Source organism: Rhipicephalus microplus, chromosome 2 (genome assembly GCF_043290135.1).
Source record: "Rhipicephalus microplus isolate Deutch F79 chromosome 2, USDA_Rmic, whole genome shotgun sequence".
NCBI classification, from domain to species: Eukaryota; Metazoa; Arthropoda; class Arachnida; order Ixodida; family Ixodidae; genus Rhipicephalus; species Rhipicephalus microplus.
Genome location: NC_134701.1, coordinates 141235620 through 141242711, shown reverse-complemented (window position 1 = coordinate 141242711; position 7092 = coordinate 141235620). Strand labels below are relative to the sequence as shown.

Below are 7092 nucleotides of genomic sequence, written 5' to 3'. Positions count from 1 at the left end.
CGGTTACATCGCTGATGAAAGTGGGCAGCACGCCCTTTGTCAGCACCGAGTTTTAGGAGCGAATCTCCTTAAGGCGTGGGCTGTGCGTCCCCTGTATGTAGCCACCTCTCGTTCAGTTCTAAGTATTACGCTAGCCACCACCCGATCTAAAGGGTACAGCCATATCCATCCGTCCATCCGTCCGTCCATCCATCCATCCATCCATCCATCCATCCATCCATCCATCCATCCATCCATCCATCCATCCATCCATCCATCCGTCCATCCGTCCGTCCGTCCGTCCATCCATCCGTCCATCCATCCATCCGTCCATCCGTCCGTCCATCCATCCATCCGTCCATCCATCCGTCCATCCGTCCGTCCGTCCGTCCATCCGTCCGCCCGCCCGTCCGTCCGTCCGTCCATCCGTCCGTCCGTCCATCCGTCCGTCCGTCCGTCCGTCCGTCCATCCATCCATCCGTCCGTCCGTCCGTCCGTCCGTCCATCCGTCCGTCCGTCCATTCATCCGTCCGTCCGTCCGTCCGTCCGTCCGTCCGTCAATCCGTCCATCCGTCCGTCCGTCCGTCCTAAAGATGCAAGATGTTATAAACTAGACGGCGGTACGTGTAGTTGATTATGAAAGATGCGAGGTGTTATAAAATAGGAATGATGCCACATATGGCGCGTGTCATCGTTCGATATAGTGCGGCGACGTACGCTAGGGGGAGCGTTGCAATAAAATCGAGTGGGCAAAATGTACGGAGGATTCATGGTTTACCAGGTTTACCTCCCGAGCTTCGCCCACTCATCATCATTCACTTCGTGGATATGGCGGCATTTTTTTTCTGGAGCAACGTAGGTAATAAAATGAGATTATCTGATTTTTGCTTGCGTCGAGCTCCAGTGTATGGTCGCCGTTACATCTCGCCTCGTCAGAAACGCATATCTTCAAATCTTCGGCTGCACCCACTAGGTCGAGCTCGAGCTGCACAGTTGTAGACAGCGCAGCGGGAACGAGCAGCTCAGGCCATTTTATATGCTTTATAAAGGCATAACTGTCTGTGAAAGACGCCGAGTGCAAAGACTTAACTGTTTGTGAAACCGAAAGAAAGACGTACCTGTTTGTGAAAGACGCACTCAGCGACTTGTGTAAGACGCACTCTAATACTCTCTGTGGGCGCCTTATTGAATCACCCAATGATCCCCCAATAGCGACGAAACTCGCGAATAGTTATTCCAAAGCGTGTCCAGTGAAAAGCTATGCCCATTGAGACGGGGTCGGAAAAAATGGAACGCGATGCGCGTGCATCTCTCTTCTTGCACGAGTGGGCACGAGACGGTCACACAGCGACGCTACTATGCAAGCAAAGCGTGAGTGCTGTACAGTGCGACATGACGAGCACCTGTTGGCAGGCCACCTGGCAACATTCAGGGCACGGGCAGATGAATCGGAGCATGAGACACGAAAGGCTTTCCCCGTAAAATTACCAAAGCTCTTACTGCACGTCTCTGCTTATCATGATGTAGCTCTGCACACGAAATATGACAACGACCAAGACGCAAGATCGCAGAAGTGCGCACGCAACGCACAAAAAAAAAACACCACCCAGAAGGTAGAACCGAACTGCAGGAGGGAAACACTAATTTCTAAACACGAAAAAGCGTAAAAGAATAACGAAAACTATTAAAGCTTTTTGAAAGAACACCGCTCATAAGGTGGAATCGAACCACTCTGGCGTCAACCAGCTACGGGTTTGAAGCCCGCACCCCGGACCACCGAGGCTCATCTGGGCAATCCTTAGTAGTTTCGATGAACTATATATAGGCAAGCTTTGCAGGGGTGTCAAGATGCAGTGATTGTCTATAGTTAAGACCAAACTGGTGCAAATGGCCACCGTAAAAAAAACTATTAAAGCTTTATGAAAGAACACCGCCCAGAAGGTGGAATCGAACCACTCTGGCGTCAACCAGCTACGGGTTTGAAGCCCGCACCCCGGACCACCGAGGCTCATCTGGGCGATTCTTAGTAGTTTCGATGAACTATATATAGGCAAGCTTTGCAGGGGCGTCAAGATGCAGTGATTGTCTATCTTTAAGACCAAACTGGCGCCAATGGCCACCGTAGAAGAGAAACTTGAAGAGCTGGTGCAACTTGTAGGCATCCCCAGATCGTGTTTTTATATGTGCGCTATCTTTCAGAGCCGAAAGATTCGGCTGGCCTCGAATAAATTGCAGCAGAAATGGGGCTTGCACTGATGACGGCGACCCCTGCCGTTATGAAATGGAACGAACAAAATGTGAAAAAGCCGTATCTGCAGGAGCCTAACTGCTTGCTGTAGTAGTTGGTACTTGCTTCAAGGCATAATTGAGCCGAGAATTACAACAAACATAATACAGATTCGTGTTTATCGCTCTATGTGAGTTCTAATTTGCGCCTAAACTATAGATATATATATCTGCAGAAGCACATCTGAGGTGGCTGTGATTGGCATGGCCTGTGAACGGCACATATGCAAGCGGGTGGTTTACCAGCCGAAACCCCACTAAGAAGGCGCGCCGTAGTCTGCCGTTTCATATTCATCCGGATTCTTGAGATTTTCTAACGAGCAAATAAATCTAAGCACGCTGGTGCTCTAACTTTCGTCCGCATCAAAATGCGGCGCCCATGACCGAGACTCAAACCCGCGCCCTCGACATTAGCAACGCGACAACTTTGCCCGCCAAGCTCCCACGTAGCTTAGTTGCCGGTACATGTTGGCTCTCGAAACCTACTTTGAGTCGTACGTGAACCTTTAGGGCGCAGCCACAAAGTGATCTTCCCAGCGGCTTAGATTCGCAAAGTGAGCCCTGGCGATCCCAAGCTGCGAGCCCTTATCTCGTTAACGTATACGTACGCAAGATCAGGCGAACTTCTTGGCCTGGTGGTAGCAAACTCTCTCTCTCTCTCTCTCTCTCTCTCTCTCTCTATCTATCTATCTATCTATCTATCTATCTTTTATTGCCATCATTTCATGATGACATGCCCCCCCAAAGCGACGAATTTTCGCATAGATTACATTCCGGGAATGCTTCCCACGTTTTGGAAAAATTCGGTATGGATCGGCCAAATTCGTTAATTGGCTGTTTTCTTTTCTTTTATTTTTTCTCCTGTCGTGATCGTTGTTCTCATCACCGTCGGTATTTTGGGCAGTGACACCAGTATATGGTCTGGGCTCTGTGCAGGAATATTCACGACACGCAAAATGTTAGAAAAAAAATATAAAAGTAAAATAAACTAGTAAGAAAAAAATATTCTGTAAAACTATGTAGTACATGTATACTGTACGAGGCGCGTAAAGCAGAGAAAGGGCATAGTCCAGTTCATAAGGCGCGATCACATCGTGGACAGGGCCCGTAAAATAATTTTTATACATTTACATATATCTTGACTACGATATACTGAACACTACAAACAGTTCATTAGGCTATAAACAGAACAACCATAAACAGTTCATTAGGCTTGCTCCCATAAATGACTACGAAGAGTGCTCACTGCGCATCTTTCTTTATCAGAATGTCTCTGTCGCGAACGGCCACAGGGGCCAAGAGGCTCTTTCCACGGAGATGTTTATATGACAACTGTCGGATGGATACACAGCTCTTTCTTCTTCTTCTTCTTCTTCTTCTTGTTCCTATAATTTATTATTATTATTATCACAATAGTTATTATTATTATTATTTCAGCAGTTTCAACCTACCTTCCTCATGACTATATGTGATTGTAATGATTATTCGGGTGTATTAATCCTGTAGTGCCTTCTATTTCTGCCTTGTTGAACTGACTTTTTGTTTTTACACCTTTGCTCTGTTTTGTTCTTATCTTCAATTCAGACCGTCCTTATCGGGTTGTTTATTGTTAGCAATCGTGTTTTTCGTACGCCATCGCGGAGACCTTACAATTGTTCACTGGAAACTTTGTATGCTTGATTAAATGATTGATTGATTGATTGATTGATCGATTGAGTGCGAAACTCTAGAACAGATAGACTAACAAAAGAAACGTATTCATAAAGGGCGACCTTGTGTCCACTACTCAAGGCGATTATAGTCGTCAAAATACAAGCCAGTCGACCTTGCTTGCTTGTTTACTTGCTTGCTTGCTTTCTTGCTTGTTGTTGACGACGATGATGATGCTTGTTATTATGGCGCACACCCACGTAGGGGGATCGGCCAAAAACCAGGCGGCAGGATCCTTAAGCAAGAGGCTTATGGTTTTACAACCTCTGTTCTGGCCCTGAAAACTCCGTTCAGCTGTCCTCCTCTTCCTCTTTCTGAAAAACACCCCAGTGCGTGGCGCACGGGAGCTGGGGTCGACAAGGGGCTTATGCCACTATATGACAGCTGCGTAGCACTACAATACAGCGCGCAAACTCCGTTATACATAGTGACGGGTGCGCTTTGCGGTGAATGTGGTGAAAATGTATTGGAACTCTGCCGTCAGCACCTTTAACTCGAGCAATCCGACTCGTGGCCTCGTCTCACATGGACTGAGGTCCGAGCCGCGAAGCGTTGAAAGTGATATGCTTGTTGCTCTTAAGGAGTGCACGTCAGTTTCACTAGTAAAGTTCTTTTTCCACTCTGCCTGATCAGCGGGTCACATGCAGCCACTTAACATCCCATTTTCGCCACGTTTCATTCATGGCTTTGTTATAGCACGCTCCCATGGCGTTCGTTGTCGTATACCTATCTCGACAAGGAACCATTGCGTGCGACAGCTTACGCACCTTTCGAGTTTGAATGAACAGCAGCTGCTAAAAGGCAATTCCATGTAGAAAAAGCAAAGCAAATGCACGTTCGTGGAGTTTGTAAAAGCTGCGCAATAAATAAACGTAAATTGCGGGGGCATGACTCATATTCTCATTCATTATTTTCTGATTTTTCAAAATGTTTTCAGCTATACGAATGGCTGATATTTTGAAGACGATGCTTGGGCGTGCACACGAATATAGCCCAAAAGTTATTTCGCCTTCAGAATTTCGTGCCAGTACTCATTTTGAAATGCCCGGTGTGACAGGAGTAAAAGGTTCATTTCTAAAGCAGCAAAGTTAAAAATGTATGCACGCAAATACTAAAGTATTGCCAGATCCCACGCACAGTGGGAATTGAAGATATGCGAAGCACGAGTGAGAAAGAATTATATGTCACTTTGAAATCAGCACAAAGTTATGATGTGGAGGTAAATGATCCCGTACATGACTTCCGTGTCATAACTATCATGTTTGGATGTGTCGTTTACCTTCGTCATGCATTCACGTCACGCGATGCCAAATTTAGTATATGTGTAGCTAACAAAATGGCTGCGAGCACGCTATAAGCGTGGTATGTTGTCATGTTCTTACATGACACGCGTGTCAGGGTTATCATATTTGCACCAGTCATATATTTAGTGATCCACTGACGTCACGTAACACCTAATTCGGTACATGTTAAGCTAGCAAAACGGGCGCGAGCTCAACATGAAGGGCCTAATATACTGTAACGTAAAGAGGACGCTCGCTAACGCTGGGCACTGCGATGCTACGTTAGCAAAACGCGAGCACTCTATGGTCTGACGCCAGGCTCTAACAGCCTCCGTCGGCGCAGCCCGACGGCAACCAGCGCGAAATGTGACATGCTCAATTTCGTGCCGATGCGTCACCCAGACAACACTGCGTCTCCGTCTTTTCATGACGGAGGGACGCCGGACGCGCTGAAATGTGCATGTGTCAAAGCAACGCAGCGTGGCACACGCCTGCGAGTAGGCAGGACCGGCGTATAGCGTGGCAACGCCGGCGTAACGCAACGAAATGAACGCCGGTGAGCATGCGCACCTCGTCACGCCGAAATGTATTGGTGCCTTGACTGTGGCATGTAGCCATGTTCTCGCATGACACGCATCTCATGATTATCATGTTTGCACCAGCCACATACCTTCGTCATCATTGACGTCACGTAATACCAAATTTAGCAGGCATATGTGAAGCCAGCGAAACGGCCGCTAGTGCATCATGAGTGTGACATGCGTGTCATGTTTTACATGACACGCCTGTCGTGATTACCACGTTTGGATGTGTCATTTACATATGTCGTCATTTCGCGTCAAGTAATACCGAGTTTGATACATATGAGGCTAGTGAAACAACCACGAGCGCATCATGAGCGTAGCATGTAGTCATGTTGTTACATGACACGCATCTCATGTTTATCATGTTTGCACCAGTATCATACATTCGTCATCCGTTCAAGACCCGTTATACCAAATTGGCATAAGTTAAGCTAGCGAAACGGCCACCAGCGCATCCTGAGCGTGGCATGTAGTCATGTTGTTACATGACACGCATCTCATGATTATCAAGTTTGCGCGAGTCACGTACCTTCATCATTCATTCACGTACCGTAATACCAAATGTGGTGTATGTGACACTGGCAAAACGGCCACGAGTGCATCATGAGCGTGGCATGTAGTCATTTTGTCACATCACATGCATGTCATCATTTTCATGTTAGGGTCTGTCGCTTGTGTTCGCCATGCAATAATGTTCTACCATACAAGTTTTGCAACATGCCATGAGAACGAAACCACCTGGCAACAGCTGCACGACCATGAAATGTAAATCTTGACAAGCATGGCATACATATCATGATTTTCATGTTATAACTAGCCAAATAGATAGATAGATAGATAGATAGATAGATAGATAGATAGATAGATAGATAGATGGATAGATAGATAGATAGATAGATAGATAGATAGATAGATAGATAGATAGATAGATAGATAGATAGATAGATAGATAGATAGATAGATAGATAGATAGATAGATAGATAGATAGATAGATAGATAGATAGATACGCTCAAAGTCACTGAAGTTCGCTTAGAAATGCTTCGCATTTAAAAGGCCCGCATGGCAGGAGCAAAAGAGAATATAGTTACTGCAGAATATAGTTACTGCAGACGAGGGATTTGACTTTTTTTAGAACACTTCATAATGTTTATAGCAAAGAATGTACTCTTTGCTGCAACAGGAAAAACTAATTTCTAAACACGAAAAATAAAAAAAGAGATGAAAAATATTAAAATTTTAAAACAACAC

The 7092-nt window shown here is 45.9% G+C and overlaps 2 non-coding genes across 2 annotated transcripts; both read right to left on the bottom strand.

The window, feature by feature from the left end:
• Nucleotides 1-1685: 1685 nt before the first annotated feature.
• Nucleotides 1686-1772, bottom strand: TRNASTOP-UCA (transfer RNA opal suppressor (anticodon UCA)). The gene has a single exon. It is a non-coding gene; the product is annotated as a tRNA-Sec (tRNA).
• A 138-nt stretch (nucleotides 1773-1910) lies between these two features.
• Nucleotides 1911-1997, bottom strand: TRNASTOP-UCA (transfer RNA opal suppressor (anticodon UCA)). Its single transcript has one exon. It is a non-coding gene; the product is annotated as a tRNA-Sec (tRNA).
• Nucleotides 1998-7092: the final 5095 nt, after the last annotated feature.